We start from the raw sequence: 25,003 nt of genomic DNA, 5'->3' as shown, positions 1-25,003 counted from the left end.
ACACCACCTATTCAACTCTGTTAGAAACCTGTTTTATAACTATAAAACAGTCATGTAAAATAATTCCACTTAAGAAATTATAAATTACTCTAAATAAAGTTTGTTTTCTGAAGAGACCAGAATTATTTCTGTCATTGTGTGATTAAAAATTTTCATAGATCCAAACACAGAAAATGAAATCATTTTCCTGTCACAAATATTATTTTAGAATAGAACAAAATTATAAGCCCCTGACAAAATACAAAAACTTCTTTTAATGATTAATAGTGTTGAGTTCTCAGAGGAATTGCCAAGCTACTGACATATTTAGCCTTTCCAGCCTCAGCATTCTTTTGAACACTCTAGGAGGGCAAGCATCTTATCTGTCAAATCCTTATTTAGTTCTTGCTAAATTAAGCTCTTAAAAAACACACAAATCATTTTTTTCTAATGAAGATTACTGAAGTGTTGTGATTTAGAATAACTGCCTACAGGCTAGAATAAGTCATAAAAATGATTTGTCTAATGGTTACAGAGCTGTAGTCAATATTCCAATTAAAATATATTTGTGTAGCTTCTTTGAAAAGGAAATGACAGAATTCAGTAAGGAAGACATAGAGCAAAAATTGGTCACCAAATAGCAGGATATAAAAATCAATCAATAACTAAAAACATTTTCCTTATAAAACAGCATTAACTTTATTTTTAATACATGAAAGTAAATTTAGTGTTTACCAAGCTGAAACAGGAACATCTCTCAACAAATATAATAACCAGTTATACAATTTATTCCCCAAAAAGTTATTTTAACATTTAGTCATAATTACTGCATGAGGTAAAGGCATAGGCTTTTAAATTATTCAGGTCATTTATTTAGAGATAATATCAAAGAATTTGATAATCTGAAAGATACAAAAGAGATAAATTGACTTATCTCAAAAATACTCCATCTTTAAAAGTATCTTTCAATCATTCAGTCCCTCATTTAAATAATATTTGCTATGAATTTATATTTTGGATGATATAATAATACACGTGAACAAGACAGAATAAACCTATGTCCAGTGGAGCTTACACACTATCAGGAAAGGCAGAAACTGGGAAAAAATTATTGCACACATAATGAGAAGAAAAAAATAATTATATATAGGGTGTTATGGTAGCACATTAAAGAGAACGTTAACTAAATTTAAAAAATCAAGGGAGCCTTTCCTGAGGAAGTAATGTTTGAACTACAATTTGAAAGATCTAGGTAAAGTTTACCAAGCAGAAAGAACATGGTGTGCAAAGTTTGAAGGTGTGCAAACATTGTATTCAAAGAACTGAAAACAGGCCAATAAGGATGAAGAGCAGAGAAGTGGGGAAGGAGTGACAACAGACAGAGCTGAAGAGGTGAGACCAGGAAGAAAGCTGTTGAGTACCTTGAGCACTGCAATAGGAAGCAACTGAAGTTGACTGGGAGATGTTAAATCTGCATGTAAATATACATATTAATATATTCCTATTACTGAAACAAATACTAGAAGAGTTAAAAAGCAGTTACTGTAACTCAAGCAAGATTACCATAGAGTGGAAGTTCCCTTGTGGTGCAGGGGTTAAGGATCCAGCTGTTGCCATGGCAGTAGCACAGACTGCAAATGTGGCACAGGTTTGATCCCTGGCCTGGGAACTTCCACATACTGCAGATGTGGGGGAAAAAAAAAAAAAGAGAGAGAAAGAAAGAAAAATAAAAGAAAAAGATGATGGTAAAGAAACAAGCTTGTTTCCGAGAACAGAAGAAGGTAAATGCATTATATTTAAAAGGTTTAATGGGCAAGATTTAGTGCCTGAAAGTACGGGGGTGTAGGAGGGCAGACAAAATACCACAGAATTAAAGCTTTAGTAGTAAATTGAAGCCCTGGTGAATCTGGAAAAGAGGACTAGTTCTAGGAAAGAGATACAGCTCTTCTAGTCAAAGAAAAGCTGCCTTACCTGACTCAATATGGTTTTAGATTAACTATTTAATCAAATTTGCTATACAAGGAATTCAAGCCTTTTGTGAAAACTGAAAGATTGGAAATTTATCCAAAGATTCCAGAGTGAAGGGTAAAGCATGATGTTTTTGCAATTAAATGTAGATTGGGTTAAATATCAGTTAAAAAAAACAAGGAACTCGTAATATTTTATTAAGGAGGAAAAGGAATAACGATATTTAATTGAGTTTTGCCACATCTCCATCATTTTCTTATAAATTGGGGACATAAATCCTTATCCAACAACATGGAATCACTACAAAGGACAGATAAATGATACTCAAGGTGAACTCTAAGAAGCACCAAAAAAGCAGATAACAAATGAGCATAATATGCTTATAAAGCTGGCTGAAAATTTTGTTGTAGTTATTTGTCAGTATGAAATATTTAAATATCTAGCATCAAACATCTCTTAACTATAGTTTGAATCTATTAGGTGGTAAAGGAGAGAGTATGTATCCTGAGACAAAAAATAAAACCAAAATACCTCTGGAGGAAAATGCTTCCCAGTATTGGAGTATGGAGGAGAACCACTGAACCATGCACATTAATATCTTGAACATAAATTGATGTTTGGTCTCAAACTCAGCAGCAATTCTACAGTTCAAGTAAGTAATCCTCTGACTTCAGCTGCTACAGATAATTCATAGAAAATATTCTAATATGTAATTGCAGACTTATAAGCCAAAAACATTCTCAGTCACCACAGGCCTTCTCTTATGGGTCACCAACATTTTAAAACACCCAGCTACCTCTATAAAAATGACAGAAACAGTTCAAAAATGTAATCAATAAAACTCTTATAGATACAGAAAAGTTATGCTTTGAATACTGTCCTATAAGTAAGCTCTCAGACAGACCCCAAACTGTAGCCTTAATACACATGTTCTGCCAACATGAAGAGACCAATTTGAAAAGATACATGCACCCCAATGTTCACAGTAGCGTTATAAACTTTGAGACGCAGAGGAGGATGACCAAGCGTTTGAAGTTAAAGGATAGAGTTGGACAGAATCTAAATGGAGAGAATAGCCTGGCTGCCCTTGTCAATCCATGGAAGCGAGGAGGGACAGATAGTTAAATCCAGATCTAGAGTTAGAGAGGTGGAATTTAACCTTCACACAGTCCAGGCTTCTGAATATTGTTCACAGACACCTCTATGGGGGTCTCTCTTATTATGAATACATTCTTTGTACTTTCAATGGAAATTTCAAACTATAACATGGTGGCACTGTCTGAAAGCTAACAATTTCTACATGTTGGTCAGATTTATCTGTAAAGTATTAGCTTGCAGTTAATGACCTTATTACATTTTTTCCATTATTATTTCATTTTTTTTAAATATGCAAAAAACTGGAGTTCTCATCATGGCACAAGGAAAACAAATCTGACTAGGAACTATGAGGTTGCAGGTTTGATCCCTGGCCTCACTCAGTGGGTTAAGGATTCAGCATTGCTGTGAGCTGTGTTGTAGGTCACAAATGCGGCTCGGATCCAGAGTTGCTGTGGCTGTGGCATAGGCCAGGAGCTGTAGCTCCAATTAGAACCCCTAGCCTGGGAACCTCCATATGCCACAAGTGCAGCCCTAAAAAGCAAAAAGACAAAAACAAACAAAAAAACAACACCAACAACAAAAAAACCAAAAAACTGAAAAGGCAGTTTCTATTTTTAAAGAAGTCCTTTAATTCATGGTCATGGAAATTGAGAAGGAAGTGGCTGCAGTAATGCTCTGGCACTGGAAAGTAAGGGGTTTTGTCTATTTTGCTTCTTACTGAATCCACAGTGCCTACAACAGTGCCAGGCACATGGTGGCTGTTCAATAAATACCCGCAGAATAAAAGTGTGAATGAATGAATGAATGTGAATGAATGATGTATATAGAGATCATGACTAAGTATCACAGGTCCAAACTGAAACTAACAATTCCAGCAACTTAAAGCATCTGCCTAGGAAGTCGGGAATAACGCCCTCAAATGCCCGTACCTACATTCTCACTCTTGCGGGCTTGGCAGGGAGAATGAGGACAAAGTACAAGAAGCAGCCAGATCTTATACTGCATTCTTATGCATATGATATTATTTCTGAAAATATCAGCAACATGCATCTTTATTAACACCTATTAAGAATTACTGTGAGATGCTCAACATTGCTAATCATCAAGCAAATGCAAATCAAAACCACAATGTGATATTACCTCACACCCATTAGAATGGCCCTTATCAACAAGAACACAAATAACAAATGTGTAGAGAGGATGTGGAGAAAAGGGAGCCCTTGTACATTGATGGTGAGAATGTAAATTCGTGCAGCAACTGTGGAAAACATTATGGAAATTTCTCAAAAAATGAATAAAACTACCATATGACCCAGCACTCCTGAGTAGGTATCCAAACAAAAACAAAAACGAATACAAAAGAAGAAAACCACTAATTTGAAAAGATACATGCAAGGCAATGTTCATAGCAGCATTATTTACAATTACCAAGGTATGGAAACAACTGTGTCCACTGACAGATAAAGATGTGGTACACACACACACACACACACACACACACACACACACACAAACTGGAATACTACTCAGCCATATAAGAGCAAAATGTTTCTATTTGCAGTAACATGGATGGACTTGGAGAACATTATGCTAACTGAATTAAGTCAGACAGAGAAAAGACAAATACTGTATGATATCACTTATATATCTAATCTAAAAAGTACAACAAACTAGTGAATATAACAAAAAAGAAACCGACTCACAGACAGAGAACAAACTAGTGGTTACCAGTGTGGAGAGGGAAGAGGGGAGGAAATACAGGAGTGGCAGATTAAGAGGTACAAACTATCAGGTGTAAAATAAGCTATGAGGATATACTATACAATATGGGACATAACAACAAATATTTTATAAAAACTATGAATGGAGTATAAACTTTAAAAGTTGTATATCACTATACTGTGTACCTGTAACATATTGTACATCAACTTTACTTCAATTTTTAATATGCTAAAAAAATGCTGATGCAGAACCTCATACAAAAAGAATGTCCACAATTTTTTTAAAAGTACTGTGAAAAAATGACCAATTTCAGTCAGAAGGGCCTGCACTGAACTTGAACTTTGTCTTCAGGGTTATGTTTCCTGAATTTACTTGGGCAAGTAGCTTAATCCTTCTGAATCCCAGCTTTCTCATCTGCACAAGAGAAGAATGTGAGGTTTCTTATATACTGAGTTTTTTGAGAAATAAATGTTGGATACGTATGAAAGCATCAGTTACATCAGTACCAGAAACAAAGCAGGCACTAAATAAGTGGAGCTTTAAAAATATATGTTAAATAATATATATTATTGTCTTTATTCCAGCATCATTCTGACTAGTTACTGAAACAGCAACAATACTAAAAACACTAATGGGCTAGCAATTCTGTAATTTGGGAAAAAACCAAGGACTCCAAAAGATTCCAACTTTCCTCAGCATTATACATATGGCTATCAGGGGTAGAGGGGAAAAGTATCCAACACCTTTTCAATACTAATTTAAAAGGTTTGTTTGCAATGAAATATTAAGAGTATGACTGGGAATCTGTTAGGCTTGAGGATAATAGGCTAATAAAGCTAAATAATATTACACCTAGTTTTGGCAATGGAAAGAAGCAAGCCAGTGTCAAAAAGCTAAAAAATCTACAGTTTAAAACAATTAAAATATTTTGTTACATTTTGGAAACTTTCAAAGCTCAGAGATAGGAAAAAAGTATTCTTTATGCCCTACCACACAGATAGACACATGCACACAGCTCTCTATTTCTAGAATAAATATCCAGTCATTATAAAAGCCTGACAAACTAGAGTGCCATCTGCTACTCTTTAAAGTGGGTTCAATTTATTTCCTAAATAAAGGTTGGGATGGAGAAATACCTTTTTGCATTCAAATACTTCATTTTTTATCAGAGTTTATTTTCTTCAAAATTGTTTATATTGTCCTTGAGAAGTGAGAATAAACAATGAGAATAAACAGTGTAAACTCTACACACAGAATAAACAGCTCAAACTCTACACAGGCAAACAAGTTTTCTTCCTGCTGTTAAACTGCATTTGTCAGAAAATAACTTAGTGAAATTCTGATTATGACACCATTTAAGACTGAAATATTTTCTATGGTTTAAGAATTGAAATATTTGAAGATGTTCTAAAGTAAAAAAGACACATCGTACTGTAAGTTTGGAAAGAATTATACAAAATAAAACAAGACGGCATTCTCAAAAAATTTTTTGTTTTGAAATGATATAATGATCTCCATCTTGGTTCCCGATTTTTAGCATTATTTCTAACATTTCAAATATACAGTGGAATTTTAGGCTGAAATATTTCTGATTTATGCTTTGGCCTAATGGAAATGTTAAAGGAATATGAGCAATATATTAATTAATATCTGTTTTACTCTCTTCTACCCAAGGAAAATCTCTTCGACCACTGTGCTGCTAAGTATTAATAAATATTAATTGCACCCTGCTTACTTTATTAACCCTTGATAATCTGGCTGTAATCTGGCTTCAATGAGAGTGAGGGAAGAAAGGACCACTTTGGTGGTAGGGTTCCCTGATTCTCCTCATCACTGCTAGTATGGGAACACTTCACTCTTTTTCTCTAATCCAAGCCTGCATCCTCAGTGATTACACCACAGAAGATAAAAGGGGCCTCTGTAGGTTTGAATACTGAACTACTCCTCTGTTTTTACCACAACTAAGCAACTAGTTACTCATCCCTGGACTCATGGCTTCTCCAGGAATCTGGAACCTCTCATTTCCGAGAATGGCACATTCTTGTGCTGTACTCACCCTTAGTAAGGTGCATAGCGTGTTGTGGCTTCCTTCTCAAATCTGACACTGTATTTTTTTCCAGGTTCCTCATACCTTTTGGTCTGTTGAGGGTTCTCTGACTTAGTTTCCAACACAGCACTGAATTGAATTATACATACTTATTTTCTGTTCTATCCAGGGATGTGAGGTTAGAAACTGGGACATGACTGTGTATGCTTGGTTTATCATAAAGAATAGAAACTCTATAATTTTCTTCTCAAAATAAAATTTAATATCAAGTCTAAGTTTAAATTATGAAAGGGGATATCAAAAACTATTTTAATAAATCTCATTACCTTGAAACTTACTATGGCTGTTTATATCAGTGTTAGAACACAGAAATAATGTACTTATGTTTTACTTTCTCAAAATGATGTTTTCATCCTTTCTAATTAAAATAAGAGGTTTATCTTAGAATCTCTTGATGCATACTAGACAACATGTAAATAAAACTATAAAACTAACTGAATATGAGGTAAGAGAAGAGTTAAAGGATCTGAGATAAATGAAACATGAGAAGGATTGAGGAGGATGAGAGGTACAAAATGTGGGAGAAGATGAAATATGAAATGTGTCTAGCACAGAGTTGTAATGTCAGATCTTCCCACGAGAAACTGACAAGGGAATACTGACAAGGTGTTTGATATCTGAGGATTAAAATGCTCTCTCTCATGGTTAATATATGTGTTCTTCATACAGTAGTGCAATGGATAAAATAAATACCTGCGTTCTAATCTCCTCTCTACCATTTGATCTTGAGCAAATTTACTTTGTGTGTTTCTGACCCAGCTTTCTCATCTGTAAACTGAGTTCCTACCTCAAAACATACCTCTGAGGATTAAATATGTTAATTTGTAAAGATATCTTAAAAACAGTGCCTGATACTAAGCAACATGTAAGTGTTGGACATTAAAATCAATACTATTAATGTTTCTAGGACTGCCATGGAAGATTTCTGATTCTCAGGAGTTTAGAAAACTCCACTCAAGAATGGAGGGAGCAGGGGAGGAGTTCCCGTCACCGCTCAGTGAAACAAATCTAACTAGTATCCATGAGGACATAGGTTCGATCCCTGGCCCGGCTCAGTGGGTTGAGGATCCGGCAATGCAGTGAGCTATGGTGTAGACTGCAGACGTGGCTTGGATCTGGTGTTGCTGTGGCACAGGCCAGGGGCTACAGCTCTGATTCCACCCCTAGTCTGGGAGCCTCCATATTCAGGTACAGCCCTAAAAAAAAGAAAGAATGGGGGGACAAGGGGAGGGCCTATAAACTTCAAGCAGGCAGATTTTCTAGTCAAATTTCAGGCTCATAGTCCATTAAGTTAAATTTTGATTAGGACAAGTCACCTAAAATATTCTTGGAAGAGTCTAATATACACTTGCTATGAAAAAGTTAAACTCTCCACTGAAATGTAAGTGTACTTTTAAAATTACAATTATTATTAATTACATTTTCTTATAACTAAATTAACCAATAAATATATTTCTAGTATACCTACTAGTAGAGTATATTTGAAGCTATTTTTAAAGAAAGAAGGTCTGCTTACTTAATAGTCATTAGCAAGCAAAATGTTCGAACTCTGAACTATCCTTGAACAACAAAATGTTTATACTTCAATCCAAGTCAGGATTAGCAAATAATTTTATTGATGAATCAAAGTAAACAATGTGATTCAAGCAATTATCAACATTTTTGAAAAAAAAAAAAAAACCTCTTGTAGATGTATCAAATGATTTTCCTAATTGCAAGTATTAGCCAGCATTCAGCCTTTTATAAACCTTATTATGAGACATTAATTAAGCTGTATTATCTCTCAGTAACTTCAAAAAAAGAAAATATTCTAAAGAGGACGTGAGAGTTTTAATTGCCCTATCATATCATCCAGTATGTGTTAACAGAATAGGTGTTTAATATTCTGAAACCGGGTGGAAAAAAACAGAAGAACATGCAAATATGTTCTGTTCTCACAGTACCCTTGGATATGTAAAGTAGATTTAATATTAAAGCTCTAATTTTGCATTCCAGAAATCTAAATACCACTTCAGTCTTACAAAAATTAGTAAAATCTTCACAGGAATGTTATGTCTAATCACCTTACATAAGGCAACCTGGCACTGCCAATGACAACTTACATAAAAGGTTCAATTTCTATGTTTTATTAAATTGCTCATTCACTGACATGGTTTTCAAAATCAAGAGAAAAGTGCTTTCAATACAAATTCATTTCCTATTTTATGTCCAAAAGTAGAAGTTCTTCCCCTGATTTATCTAATGGCTATTTAACCCAGCTGAGGATGTGCAATCTATATCCCCATAGATATTTCAGGGTATTTTATGAAATACCTGGCTCAGGTGGTATAATACTTTATTCACTCATAACTCTTTTTCCTCCTAATTCAAAAGATACTCAATCCTTAAAATTAATTACTTATTTTTAAAAAACTATGCTATGAAAATCTTATTTCAAATGTGTTACAATTTACCAAAAAAGCCTTTTTTTTTCCTCATTGTAAAAGTAATATATGCTCATTGAACTCACCATGCTTTCAAAATGTTAGAAAGAATAAAATTGAAGTCCCCTAAGAATAACCACTGCTAACAGGTGCATTTACTTTCAGCATTTAATTTAATTTAATTTAATTTAATTTTTTGCCTTGTCTGTGATGCTTCTCATTTTATTTTTTTATGTAATTATTTTTATTTTTTTCCATTATAGCTGGTTTACAGTGTTCTGTCAATTTTCTACTATACAGCATGGTGACCCAGTTACACATACATGTATACATTCTTTTTTTCTCACATTATCATGCTCCATCACAAGTGACCAGACATAGTTCCCAGTGCTACAGAGCAAGATCTCATTGCTAACCCTTCTGCACTGCTGATGGGAATGTAAGCTGGTACAACCACTATGGAGAACAGTATGGAGGTACCTTAGAAAAATATACATAGAACTATCATATGACCCAGCAATCCCACTCTTGGGCATATATCCGGACAAAACTTTCCTTAAAAAAGACACATGCACCCACTTATTCACAATAACCAAGACATAGAAACAACCTAAATGTCCATCAACAGATGATTGGATTAGGAAGATGTGGTATATATACACAACAGAATACTACTCAGCCATACAAAAGAACAAAATAATTCCATTTGTAGCAACATGTATGGAACTAGAGACTCTTATACTGAGCATTTAATTTTAGATACATAGAGTGTTGAGATCTTGCTGTAGATTCAGTTGTGTGTCCCAGTTTCGCTTTTTTAACTTTGTTCTTTTTGCATTTTATAATGGTTATTCCCTCAGTGGCACCCCACTACACTTGGGATAATGTCATATTCCTTGCACATTCCCTTAACATCTGCCCTACTTAACCTCGTCACAATCTCTCTCCTCTCTACCTCTTACCCAGCCATGTGTACTCTTTGATCCAGCTGCACTGAACCACTTTCAGTTCTTCTAATGAACTATGCTTCCTCATAAGTGCTGGAGGGTCCATTATACATCCCATTCCTTCTGCTAGGTGGCCTTCCCACTCAGTTCTCACTAGGTGGCCTTCTCTAATATACCCCTATAACAGGCCCAGGGACCCTACTAGGAAAATGGTATCATGTACCCGCCATAAGTGGGTTAGATAGCATCTCCGTAAAATTCATGTTTAATCAGAACCTCAGAATGTGACCTTATTTGGAAATAGGGTCTTTACAGATGGAATCAGCTCATGACCTTGAGGTAAAAATCATTATGGATTTAGAATAGACCCTAAGCCCATGACTGGTACTTTTATAAGAAGGGTATAAAGTACTCTAAGGCCACATGAAGAGGGAGCCAAAGATCAGAGTTAGGCTGCCAAAAGCCAAGAAACACCATCAGCTACTAGAAGCTGGAAGAAACAAAGAAGGTTCCTCCCCTAGAGTCTCTGGCAGGAGCATGATGACCCTCCTGACAACTAGATTTCAGACTTCTAGCCTCTAGAATTTTTGTTGTTTAAAGCCATGCAATTAGTGGCTCTTTGTTACAGAAGCCCTAGGAAACTAATACACTTCCCATCCTAGGCTTACTGAAATGTATTAACTGTTGTACATGTTTCAATTCTAACTAGACTACAAGCTCTAAGCAAAGTAAGGAATAATACTATTGTTTATAGTTTTATGTTCACTGCTCAGGATAGCACTTAGCACATGACAGGCAATTAATAAGCATACGGATAAAAGAAAGAAAGAATAAAATTTTCATAATAGTAGGTATCTATGGAAACCCAAGAAACACTATTATTTAACCCAAGTTCATTTTAATGGCAAAACTATATTTGAGATTTTATCACCATTTAAGTTTGATGGATTTCGAATAATTTTTTTTTTTTTTTTGGTCTTTTGAGGGCCACACTCAAGGCATATGGAAGTCCCCAGGCTAGGGGTCCAATTGGAGCTATAGTTGCCAGCCTGCACCACAGCACCACAGCCACAGAAACGTGGGATCCGAGCTGCATCTTTGGCTGACACCACAGCTCACGGCAACACCAGATCCTTAACCCACTGAGCAAGGCCAGGGATCAAACCCACAACCTCAGGGTTCCTAGTCGGATCCGTTTCCACTGCGCCACGACGGGAACTCCTCGAATAATATTTCTGAAGAAAGATTTTAGCAATTTCTATTGTTTTTACTTGCCCCACCCACATCAACTCCCCATCCTGATTCTAAAACTTTGAAATTCTTTTTGGGAACCTAACCACCCTACATGCTGGCAGTCTCTGGAGAATCATTAATCAAGTGCCATGGCTCTTAGCAGAGGACACATGATTCAAACCCAGCCATGCACACTCCTTTTGTGAATGTGGGAGGAATAGCATTAAACTACATTATTGGTCCAGATTTAGCTCCAAGGAGTACCTCTCACAGTCCCCACTTCCTGCTTTCTAGATCTATCGCAAGACATGTTTCTACAATATTTTCTTAGCCTGTTTGCTGAAAACTCCATCTTGTCCTGTTTTACTTTATCCCATCTTCCTGCTTGAAAAACAGTCACAGTGCTGGTAAATGACTTACGCTTAAGAACAAAGACCTAAAGGCATAAGCTATTCATAGGGTCAACTGAATGAGGACATAATGAGTTGGTCTAGGCATGCTGGACCTGTGCAGAATGGCATGCCATTTGCACAAGCATGATATGTCCTCTAAAGAATAAGACAAAGAGGAACCTCATGGCCAAGCGGTTTATGAGTGGTGGTTAGCAGAATATGCATTAGCAAAGAGAACCAAGGTGCAAACCTAGGCAGGTCAGGTTGCTGCAAATGCGGAAGCACAGGGAGGATTCTCTGGAAAGCTATGTATACATAGCTAACTCAAATTCTAATGATTGTTATGTGCCTAAAGGTCAGAGTAAAAAGCTTAACCTTCTACCAGCTAAGTGGCTTTTAAAATAATAAAAGAACTTATAAAATAGTAAACAAACCCTATATCCTCCATCCATAGCCCCTCCTCACTTGACTTAATCCTAAAGAGCACAGTAAAAGCAGTGTGGTTTCTTGAGGCAGAACTCTTGGTCCCTGAGACCTTGAGTCCCCCGGTTCCCACCTTTACTTAAGATAAATGTCTCTGTGTCTTGTTTTATGTAAACTTTTTTCCTTAAGTTTCACAGCACCTGTTCTTCAGCCCCATCCTGTTGAGCTGGTCTTGGCATAGATCCCTGGAAACACTCTAGCTCCTATTTTTCCTGAGAACTGTTTTTCTGAATACCCTCTGATTCTATGAGTTAACACATATCTTTACAAAAAATGCCTTCTTTGGCTTGAAGTCCCCAGAAATAGTTTTTGTTACTTGCAAATTAAGAACCATAATTGAAAGACTCTTCAGAGGTAGATGTGATTACCACCTAGTAAAGACTACTTGTATAAATAAGTATTGACTGATCACAGATAGTCACTTGATGAAAAAGATTCCAGTTTAGATTGTCAGGCCACCCAATGATGAACCATGCAATTCCAAACCCATGACTTAACCAATTTCCTTCTCTGAGATGACCAATTTCCATCTCTTCATTTACTGCACAATTATGTAAATCCTAGTATTCTTCCTCATTTATTTCTGTCTTTATGTGTAAAAGTTATCCTTTTTAAAGATTTTTTTTTATTTTTCACTATATTAAATTTTCCCAATGTAAATTATGCTCCTAAAATCAAAGTAAACCATTTTATAATACTCTTGGGGAATATGGTTCAGAGGTCAAAAAAAATGAATGTTACCTTTCAATAAGTGAAGGCTTTGGTATATCATATACACTACTCTCACAGCATGAATAATTAGTTTACACTAAAAAGCCCACAGTTCACCACTTTGTAACATAGAAACTAATATATGATGAAAAAACCACTTCCCCAGATTTCACTATTTCATTCAAATAGCAATTAATTTACAAAGAAACCATTCATTACAATACTTAACTATACATACAATACTTTTTTCTTTTAAATCTCTTCCTTGAATGTTAATATTATATCAGTAAAGATTAACTTGAGTATCATCAATTATTAGGCTAGAAGTATGGTTTACACACACAGATGTACTGAATATAAATTTTCAATGTACAACCAAAGGTCAGTGAAAGCAAAACGGCTTTCTTCAATCTCTTCAAACGGCTTAAAGATTATTTCCTTTGGTGTTCAAATGCTGATCAAGCATAACACATCTCCTGAATAAGATATGAATTTGCTTTCCACTGAGGGATTTCCCCAGAGACACTCGTCAGACTATAGTGCTGTTTGTCTTATTTATTTTTTTAAATGAATTTTATTTTTTCCACTATGGTTGGTTTACAGTATTCTGTCAATTTCACACATTATTTAATACTCCTTTCTTCAGGTGAAATCCAATTACCCTTTTCAGTATAGGCAGGACTTAATGACTTTTTTTATATATATAATGTTTTTTATTTTATTTTTGTTTTTCTTTATAGCTGGTTTACAGTGTTCTGTCAATTTTCTACTGTACAGCATGGTGACCCAGTTACACATACATGTATACTTTCTTTTTTTCTCACATTATCATGCTCCATCATAAGTGACTAGATATAGTTCCCAGGGCTACACAGCAGGATCTCATTGCTTATCCACTCCAAAGGCAATAGTCTTACTTATTACAATCAAAGGGGGCAAAAGAAATTATACTTCTAGTTCCTTTCTGCTACTTTCTTAACAGTGCATCACATTTTTGTCATCTATTTATTTCACTCCTATTGTCTTCAACGACTACATCATTTTCCTTACACTTGTCACCTAATATATTGTAAGGTCCCTGAGGATATACACTTTAATATTCCTAAAAGCATAAAACAACATTGTAGCCACATTTGAAACTAAACTTCATTTAGGGTCTCAAAACTAAAACTCTCTTTCTGTCACATTTTCTTGACCTTCTACTTCTGCACATTTACACTGAACACACATTTGCCTTTATCCTACCTTAAATTATCCAGTCTTGCTCCATCATTAGTCTATTGTTTCCCTTTCTCTTTCATTTGTTTCCCTGTTAGGCAAGTCTGTGAGTTTAGCCATTTTATGGCTATTTGAGGCCTCCTCTTTCTTCCCTTCATCTTTCTTCTCTTTCATCTTTAATATTAGTTTACAACAGATGAAAACCTATTCTGTGTTGGCCATTATGTTAGACATTCTGCTAGGTGTTTTGGATATAAAAACAAACAAACACATATGATTACTGGAAAAAAGAGAATCTCAGAAAAAGGCAAGCAAAAATGAAAGAATATAATGTATCTGGAAAGTTTACTATAATTTTATAGATCTATACTAAGGAATGATTAAAGATACAGTATGGATTTTAGGAAGGGAAGAGTCAGATCACAAACTAGATCTTTTTTTCTGAGAATGTTAATTATAAAGGGAATTACATAATCCCATTTGAGTTTTCAAAAGCCACTTTGCTAGGAAAGATCTGAAGGGAAAAACTCAGAAACAGATTGACCATTTTAGGGGCTAGACTGCTACTTCTAGAAAGGGATAATAGAAGCCCGCAAACAGTGGCAGAGAGATTGAAAAGAAAGGGGTAGATGAAAGTAATTTAAGGAACAGAAAGAAATAGACTGGGTTAATCAATTAAAGGCTGTAAGTATTGAGAAAAAAGTAGAAATTCAAATTAACTCTAAGGTTTCCAATTTGACTATGCAAATGAATAGTAATTAGAGAGATAGGAGATACAAAAGGAAGATCATAATTTTTAGGAATGTGATTCTAATCTCTGGCTTGCACAGTTTGGTCCATCTACACAGATATGTCGAACAAACATCACACAAACGGAGGCATTTGGAAATCTGATAGAAGATTCTCAGATGCCTTCCGAAGATCTCTGCCTCCTATTCCTCATGCCCTTGCGTACTCTGCCCTTGAATGTGGCCTGGACCTATGACTCACTGCTAAAATATGGAAGGCAGCAAAAAAGGGCTGTGTGCTAGTTTCCTGTGGCTTCTAGAACAAACTACCACAAATTGAATGACTTCAAACAACAGAAATTTATTATCTCATGCTTTGGAAGTCCAGAAGTCTGAAAGTGAGGTGTCAGAAAGGCTATACTTCCTCTGAAGGCTCTATGGGAGCTTCTGCTCTTGCCTCTTCCAGTTTCCAGTGGCTCCAGGAGATCCCTGATGTGTGGTTGCCTCACATCAGTCCTTGCCTCTGTCTTCACAGAATCTTCTCTCCTGTCTTCCTCACAAGGACACATGTTATTGGATTTAAGGCTCATATGGTTAATCCAGGATGTTCACACTCCAGATCCTTAATTTAATTCTACCTACCTTTGAAGTCTTCACTCTTTTTCCAAATAATGTCACCTTCACCAGTAACAGAGGTTAGGACTTGGGAACATAGCTTTTTTGGAGGCCATCGCTCAACTCACCACAAATGGGATGACACTTCCTAGATTTGGTTATAAAGGAATGTGGTTTCTGTCACGGGTGCTCACTTTTGTTCTTTCTTGGATTTCTTGCTTCCATATTAGGAGGCAGCTCTACAGAGAGAGGCCCTCCATGGCTAGGTTTGGACCCTTTAGCCCCAGTTGAGCTGTGAAATGACTGTAGTTGCAGTGGACAGCTTGAGTGCAACATTATGAGAGAGCTAGAGCCAGAGGCTTCAGCTAAGCTGTGCCTAGATTTATAGCCCACAGAAAATTGTGAGATAATACATAGCACTGTCTTAAGCTAAGTTTTGAAGTGATTTATCACACAGCAATTGAAAACTAACATGGAGCTCACAAAAATGTCTAGGCTAGGACAGCAGTCATTAAGACAAGCCATGAAAGTGGATTTGATTTTGCATTTAAGATGTATCTATTAAGTCAACATTGTGGTGAGTTTTATTTAGATGTGTATTTATATCTGTAATGATAAATGGCAACCCACTCAGTAAGAATCTTAGTCTCAGGAAACGAAAGACAAAACCACAATGAGTAGCATGACCAAGGAATGTAAATGGTGTTAAGGTACGTAGCAAAAGGAAGAAGGATCTGGCCTACTTTCCAAAAATTAGGAAAGACTTCCTGGAGTGGTTGAATTCTCAAATTCCACAAACTTATCTACGTAATATATATATGACATATAACCATGTATTAACAAAGATCCTTTTCCTTTCAACAACACAAAATTTAAGGCACCTCTAAATGCTAAGGACAATTTTCCTGTCCATTATACTAAGACTTCTATAACAAATTTATTTAAGCTCTAAGGACAAGAACATATATCCACTTTTGTGACTGCTGGAAAGGCTAAAGCTAAATTATATACACAGTGGCTATGAATCAAATCAGGTCATTACTTCATACTTCACACGTTTTGTTTGGTGTTAACTTATTTTCACTCATACTTTTTTTTACACTTATTTTTACTCATACTTTTAAGGAAACTTGTATCACTCTTTATACTAAATGAGTCTTTAATTATGTAAAAAATTACAATGAAATTTTAAAACTCCTTGAGGGCTCTAGCAAAGGTAGGAGCAAAACTCAATGAGAGAACAAGTAAAACTAAACCTATTATTTTACCAATACAAAAGTCCTACTTTTGCTATTTTCCCCCACATCTGTTAGCCATTAAGACGTTCTTTTTGCTTAAGATAAAAGACCTTCTCCTTAATCTTCCACCACTTCTACCACTTCCTTGTTTTTTATTTTTACTGCTTTTACCCTAGATGAAGTTTCACTGTTTCTTGTTTGAATTCTTTTCAAGTTTGGAAAATACTGCTTCTAGCATAATCTTTGTTTTTTGTTTTTTTGTCTTTTTGTCTTTTTAGGGCCACACTCATGGCATATGGAGGTTCCCAGGCTAGGGTCTTATCTGAGCTGTTGCCACCAGCCTACACCAGAGCCACACCAGATCCGAGCCGCATCTGCAACCTACACCACAGCTCACAGCAATAACGATCCTTAACCCACTGAGTGAGGCCAGGGATTGAACCTTCAACCTCATGGTTCCTAGTCAGATTCCTTTCCACGGAGCCATGACGGGAACTCCCTAGGGTAATCCTGAACAGACTTGATGTCTTAGGGAAAACTGTATCAGTTGCTAACCCAGTACCTGAATCTCAATATAATTAGTTACCAATTAGTCTTACCTGGAATATGATTCCATTGTTACACTGTCATGATGTATTATATTCATTTGTTTGCCATGCACGTCTTACTCACTACACTATAAGAGCCTCAGGAGAAAAGACAATGTCTTCTTTATCTTTTTTCTACAGTTCCTACCATAGTGCCTGGCAAATAGCAAGTGTTTAAACAGATGCTAATGAAAATAAACCAGAAAAGTCTGCAAATTATTCTCCCTCCCTTTGGATTTTCTCTCTCTTCATTAGTCTAATGCACATATCACATCTAAATTAAGCTTCTTAGAATAAATCATGGATCATCTTATTCCCCTGCAACTGTCCCTCATCATATAATGATGAAATATAAATGCCAAAGTACAGGAATCAAATCACAGAACATATTTCCCAGTACTCTGCTGTATCTACCCTATCTTTCCAATTTCCAGAATATCCCCTGGGCTTTCTCAACCCTGTATCTTTGCTCCAATTGGCCCTTCATTAAAATGTTCACCTTCCAAAGTTCTACCTCCTCTAAAAAACACAACTCAACTGGTCTCTCGTTTGTGAAGGGTTCAATTCCCAAGATGAAAGTATCATCAGCAGTTGCCCTTTAGTTTTACTTCTTTCTTGACACTTAATATATCCTACCTGTACCCAGGAACTGAAATATGTTTCTTATTTTGTCTCAATTTATTGAAAATGAGAAGAGGCAAGCACTTTTGTGCTTTCCTGTCCCTAATGTCTGCCATCACTACCATCATTGCTCAAATAATCATAGAGCTTGGGTTTAGTGCAACAGTAAGTTTTCAATAAATATTAACTGAATAAATATATACTTGCTGTCATCTACAAATAATGTATTTTTAGACAGAATGAAAGGATTATTCATATATAATATTCACTTTTTTTCCAGGCTTAGTCATGCAAGGGTTGCTTGCAACCAAAATTCAGAATCTTAACTTAGTTTTGTATTTTTAATTGAACACAAACCAGGTTTTGTTAGGGAAATTTTTTTGAATGATATGATTCAATGGGTTAACAAATGTTTTTAGAAACAGCTAATGAAAACTATAATTCATTACCACCTTATGGAGGTAAAAATTCAACAATAAGAATAAAAAGCCTTTATTATTTATTTATTTATTTATTTAAATTTATTTTTTTCCCACTGTATAGCAAGGGGATCAAGTTATCCTTACATGTATATATTTTTCCCCCACCTTTTGTTCTGCTGCAATATGAGTATCTAGAAATAGTTCTCAATGCAAAAAGCCTTTAAAATATCATAGCCATTGGGTCAGAGACTCTAATTTTAGTAACTCCACTAATGAAAAGTGAGCACCGTGTATACATCAATTTATCTATAAGGATATTCTCCAAATAATAAACTCAATCTAAAAAATATTTTAAATCATTTATTTTTTTCTTTCTTTTTGGCTGCACCCATGGCATGATGAAGTTACCAGGCCAAGGAAAGAACCTGCACCACAACAGCAACCAGAGCCACGGCAGTGACAATACCAGATCTTTAACCCACTGAGCTACAAAGGAACTCCTATTTAATCATTTATGTTTATATTAACAGATACAATGGAATATATGAAGTAGTCATTCATATTCTCAAATAGAACAAATAGATTTGTTACAAAAATAATAAAGAAATTCAACAAAGAATACATATAATATTAGCCCAACCTGTTTTAAGGCAAAAGGTACCAAAACAAAAATCAAATGATATAGAACAAAATGATAACAGATGTTGTTTTTAAAAAAGACTCATTCATGATTTGTTTTATTTTTACGTATTTTACTATTTTCTATAGTAAAACTTTATAAATAATTGGTATTAAAAAAACAACTTTTATAGTTTCAAATATTTTTTCAAAATGTTAAGTACATAAACAAGCAATCCTTTCTTCTTACCTGGGTAGATATGTTCAAATACAGTTGAAAGAATATGCGACACTTGACTTTCAATCATACAGCTGCCATCTGAATTGTCCTTCAATTACTTTCTGCCTTGTGTATATTAGATGGAATCACATATAACTAAAAATAAAGTTAAAACTGGACTCAGTAGAATTAATCAATAATTACATTTTTGTGTATTTTAATTTAGATATTACAATACATATTGTAAAATTCTAATATTTCCTGTGAAAGTTCAAGAAAGTTACCCAATAATAGGAAAACAATAGTAATGCATGTAATTTTATTTCAAAGGTAGAATAACAGATTGTTAAAGAAAGTCAAATAGTAAGACTGCTAGATAATGAGTTAAATGTTTTAACTCATGGATAGGTTACTATTAAGATACAGTGATAGTTAGTCAACAGTATACCCCCTTTGTCCCTCGAGCTGTGCAACAACTAGGCCCAGCTATCTCTTTTACTTATTAGCTAATTAGACTAACCAAGCACATACTCTGTCCCTGATTAAGAAGGTGAAACAGAATTCGAGAAAAGCACTGATCTATTTTAACTTTCATTCCACTTTGACTGTTATGGAGAAGCATTATGGTAGCTTATCCTTCTATTTATTCTCATGCTATAACTAGAACAGACATAGCGGATGATTAAGATTTTTACATTTTTATTCCAACAGACAAAGGGAAAAAGTCCTTCCAGATGCAACAGCACAAATCATGCCTTTCCTTAATTCCATGTCAAATGGACCTCTGATATCAATTTAAATAGCAGCAGAAAGATTCATAGTATAGTATCTCTTCTTGCCAAAACAGCAACAATAGCTTTTTTTCTTTCTTTTTTTTGAGGTGGAGCAAAAGTACAGAAACATATCTAGCCTCCATAATTCTGCCTATTTCCATCCTTCTGATACAGATCATTGATAAAGCCAGACCTATATATATTTACTTCTAAAATTATAAAGACAGACCTCAAATATTTTTTTTTTTTTTTTTTGCCTCTTTGTATCTGAACCATCTGAATACTCTGAAACTATCTTTTTCCAACTTAGCCACAGTTTTCTTTAGAGGCCTGTTTTATCTATTTGTTCATCCTATTCTTTTTCATTTTCTAACATAACTTTAGAGACAAAGAAAGAAAGGATTTTAGTTTAGGAGGCCCCAGAGACAAACTCGGGGTCAATAATTCAAGTAAAAAAGCTCTCTTATTTGGGAGATGCTGAGGGGGAGGGCCCATGGCAGATCATCATCAGCATCTCACAGAGAAGGCAACAACTGAAAATCTGAATTAAAATATAAGCAGGGTATATTTTAAGGCCATTTATAAGTATTTTATAATTTTAGTGAAAAAAAAATTTATCTCCCCAGTGATGCTATTATTTATTAGATCATATGCATGGTTTCTCTTAGTGTTGACTCTCAAGGTATATAAATGATACAACTCATTTTATCTTTCTTCAAAATGCATTATCACATACTTCTAGCTTTAAAAATAGATCTGTTCATCCTGCATAGGAAATTTCAAACATGGCACAGCAAAGGTAACCATGAAACTACTTCATGACTTCCAAAGTGATTATCCAAATCAAATCAGTTTTTATTTTGTGTCAGTCTTGGAGAAGGGAGAGAAAAGAGGAGACAAGATTAGTTCTTTTTAGCATAATGGCTAGTTCTTTATTTATTTTGTGCAAATACTAGTCTAATGGGATGAAATAAGAAGGAAATCACCCAAAATAACATAAGTAACTGTTAAGGAAAAAACTGTTCAAAAAAATTACTGTTAAAAAGAAAACTGTTCAAAAAAGTACAGCAAAGTAAATATTTTACTTAAAATGGTTAATTCAACTTATCTCCACAGCTTTTATTTCTATCTCAAATCGACTGAAATCCACTCTCACTGTGGAAAATACTTTTCAACATAGAATATTTTATGCAATGTGACAGAATAAAGAAGAACACAAAAATACCCACATCAAAAAACAAGAATGAACTTGTGCCCACTTCTATCTTTCTCCTTGCAGGAAAATGACATACACTCTGAAGCGAATCTATTATTCCACTGTCTTATATGATTTAGATTTGTTCATATAAAGGATATCTTAAATATTCTTGAAAAAAAGAAGTGCTTATAAGCTGCATTTTTTAACATATTTTTACTTTCAAATATAAAATCTTGATTCTTAAATTTTTAGTATGCACAATTAATACACTCAAATTTATTCTTTTTTCCCACCATTTGTTCTACATAATGAAATCCAAAGACATACGTGAAATTAAATGAGGACAACCATTTCTTTACCGAAATCTTCGTTTTTTTCTAACAGTATTAGTTTAAGAAAAACATTATTAACATTGCTATATAACTAGATGCCTCAATTTGTTAATATAATACTTTCCATATTTAAATATTCCATACATAATAAAACCAACCTAAACAAACATGCCAAGCTAAAAGCTATTTTTACTTGTCATCAAATGAAATAGAGACCACCCTGAAATAAAGACCACCATTATTATGATCTTAAAAATTTTTTTAAAAATCGTTTGACTACTTATTTTCCTTTTTATAGCTAGCTCCAAGAATTCAGCAATATTTTAAATTAATTTGCAAAATGTTGCAAAAAAAGTTTCCTGGTAATTCATTTCTTATTTCTATCTAAAACATCCAAAGTCAAAATATATGAAATCAGATCCTTGGCCCATGATTATCTTTTTTGTTTTTCTTTCTTTGTCCTGTGATTTTAATTACATTTATAGTACAATTTTCATTCTAACTGTTCAAGCCAGAAACCTGGCATTATTAATCCCTTTTATTTCCCTTACCATCTACATGCAGTTAAATCGGAATAAATTCAATTCTACTTAATACAGAACACTCCACTTTGTTACCTCTCCAAGTTTACGTCCTCACCAACCCATCAGTAGTCGGCCATAATTTTCTAACAAATAATCTAACCACAACACCCTCTGGACAAAGTCCAAATGACTTAGCATGCCTGAGCATCTTAGTCCAAATGCCTTAGCATCTTTCCTTAGAGATGCCTTCTCAAATGTTTTCACCCTAATGCTCTAGGCAAGGAATACAAACATGAGATGATTGTCATAAGCAGCCTGAGGCAAGCTTTTCCTGCACGTTCTAGTCTTCTTAGTGAGGCAGTGCCATCCATCCAGTCCTAATGATATCCCTATGCTCTAAGGAAAGTAAACCCGGAAAACTAATTTAGTTCATTAAACAAATATTCAATGAATACCTACTGAATGCCTAATAGTACTAGTCATTAGAGAGAGGAAAATCCATTGATACCCTCCTTTGAATCTGTCAACCCAATAAGGACTATGTTAATGGCAAAGTGAGGTACTGAAGAAACATAGAGAAGGTTCAGGAAAGTCTTCCTTAAAAATATGAAACCTATGAACCATCAGTTCAGAAGGTGTCAATGAAGAAACTGGTTAAGGTCACAGCTGGTGGAGGGAACATCATAAGCAAAGGCACAGAAATGAGAAAAGAACCTGCTACTTTTAAGCACAGGTAAGGGATTAGGTATACATGACTTGAAAATAGAGTTTATGGAATTAATTTATAAGACATTTCTGCAGTACAGTAAGGCCATATCAAGAAGCCTCCTGAATGCTATGCTATGAAATTTGGATTTTATCCTAAAGGTGATATGAGTATGAGAGGGAAAACAAGGAAGTGGTGTAAGAAGACGTATTTTAGGAAGATCATGTGGTTCATGTGGCTCTGAAGTGACCATGAAAGAAAGAAGGTGAGACCAACACATTGCTTGTTAGGAATTTGTGTATATTTGTTAAACGGCAATGGAAAACAGAAATAGACTCAGGGCATTCATATTTGTAAGACATAAAAGGGCAATGGTGCTTGGGATTTAATTAATGTAAGAAGAGCACAAGACCAAGGCAGCCCTGGTTCTGGTCTTTCCTATTCTCAGAGATGTCAAGCAGGAGCAAGAATTGACATCATCCGTTACAGTTTCATGTGTGTTTTAAATTCTTAACCCTCAGCTCTCAATATGGTAAAGAAGAAAGTGATAGAGGATGAGATATGACAAACTATTTCAGAATTAATAGCAATTTTAAGTTCACGAATTTAAAAACAAATTAAATCTAGCTCTTTCCTCTCCACTTAACATGAAACTTTTAGCAGTGCTTTGAAGCTGTCACCAGCAGGAAATTTTCCTAATTAGAAGAAGTAGGAGAACCATTATCAAGTCATTTCGTCTTTCTGCTGCAATCAGTGGAAAACACAAGCCACTTTCTATGAAACTTTCGTTATTATATTTTTCAGCGTAAACAGGCTAAGGTAAAGTATTAGTTCTTTTTAACATTAGCGCTTCACAAACTCTGACCTCTCAAATATTTAGATCTTGTTATGTAAAACACCACCTGGGCACTGAGATGGTTTCAAAGTAGTGAAAACTGGGCACGGGTTAAAAATTTACTTGAGTTTGTGAATATGTATGATAGAGTGAAATTCATACTGGGGTAGATTAACTTCTTAATGCGATGGAAATTTGAAGAAGAAAATAAATCTGATTAGAGAAAGGAATGGAACATTTAGAAATGTTTGGAGGAAAGAGGTGAGGGAAAAAGAAAAAAAGAGCAAGAAATCCAGACCAAAACCAAAAGTGAGAGCTAAAGGAGAGTGAGCATTTCTCCCTTAGTCAGTAATCAAAAATTCTGGGACTTCCTCTGATTGGGCCAATAAGGTGACACACACATCCCTAATCAATCACTTTGGATGTAGACTCACTGACTGTCATAGGCCAATGGAGATACAGATAATGGCCAGTTTGCTTTAGACTCACGACTACTATCCACTATGAAAGATGAATTTCACCAAGGAAAAGCTGACCTGTTATAAACACAGTGGTAGGAAAATTAACAAATAAACACTAACTATACATTATATAAATGTGCCACACACGGTGCCTGGCACATTAAAAAAAAGACAATAATTCAAGACAATTATTATGATGATGAATTGTTTAAAAGTTCCATACTTTCAGAGTATAACTAGAACTGCAATACACATCTTCATGTATAACCATTTGTGCTCATCTCAAGTTACTCCTTTATTACGTCTTCCTAGAAATGAAATTACTAGGTGAAAAAGTATTTGAAGTATTTTCTTATATATCACCAAATAGCTTTCTAGAAAGACATACCAATACAGACTTCTACCAACAGCAGATGATAATGCTAATTTCAAGCCATGCTAATTTCAAGCCATCCTTTCCAGCAATGATCTTTTTTCTAATCTTTTGACAATTGGATTATAAAAAAATTCTCTTTTTTCCTGAAACGTACACTGCTTTAGTTGCAAGTGAAGTGCAGCTTTTATGTGTTTAATTTATTAAATATTTAATTTATAAGGTTTATTTTCCTTTTGATGTGACTTTTTATTTTTATATTTTGACAAGGTTTTTTTGAGATTTTCATGCAAGTCTCAGGACCTTTGAACTTTTTTAGTTTCCTCTGCCTTCATTGTTCTTCTCTCAGATTACTACATTTATTTCCTCAACTCCTCCATTAAATTAGGAAGACTGGTTTGTATGTTAGAGTTCCCTTAATGTTGGATACATATTTTACACACAAAATAATACAAGTTGTTAATCCTTATA

General features: G+C 34.8%; 2 protein-coding genes across 45 annotated transcripts in view; both read right to left on the bottom strand.

The window, feature by feature from the left end:
- The window catches only part of GULP1 (GULP PTB domain containing engulfment adaptor 1), a 263,558-nt gene that overhangs the window by 158,278 nt on the left and 80,277 nt on the right, over window positions 1-25,003 (bottom strand). For 18 of the 44 annotated variants that reach the window (XM_084999181.1, XM_084999152.1, XM_084999166.1 and 15 more), the window contains one exon: window positions 19,361-19,486. The exons of 25 other annotated variants lie outside the window; for them this stretch is intronic. The gene's annotated coding sequence lies outside the window, so the exon portion shown is untranslated. Of the gene's footprint in view, window positions 1-19,360; window positions 19,487-25,003 lie in introns of those variants that run through there. One more of the 44 variants, XM_084999153.1, reaches the window with a different exon arrangement.
- The window catches only part of COL3A1 (collagen type III alpha 1 chain), a 528,757-nt gene that overhangs the window by 501,772 nt on the left and 1,982 nt on the right, over window positions 1-25,003 (bottom strand). The window lies entirely within an intron of this gene.

This window comes from Sus scrofa, chromosome 15 (genome assembly GCF_054392235.1).
Source record: "Sus scrofa isolate SSC_HxYL_T2T_F1_AM1 chromosome 15, Sscrofa_HxYL_maternal_Yorkshire_Landrace_v2.0, whole genome shotgun sequence".
NCBI lineage: Eukaryota > Metazoa > Chordata > Mammalia > Artiodactyla > Suidae > Sus > Sus scrofa.
This window is presented reverse-complemented; position numbering and strand designations above follow the sequence as displayed.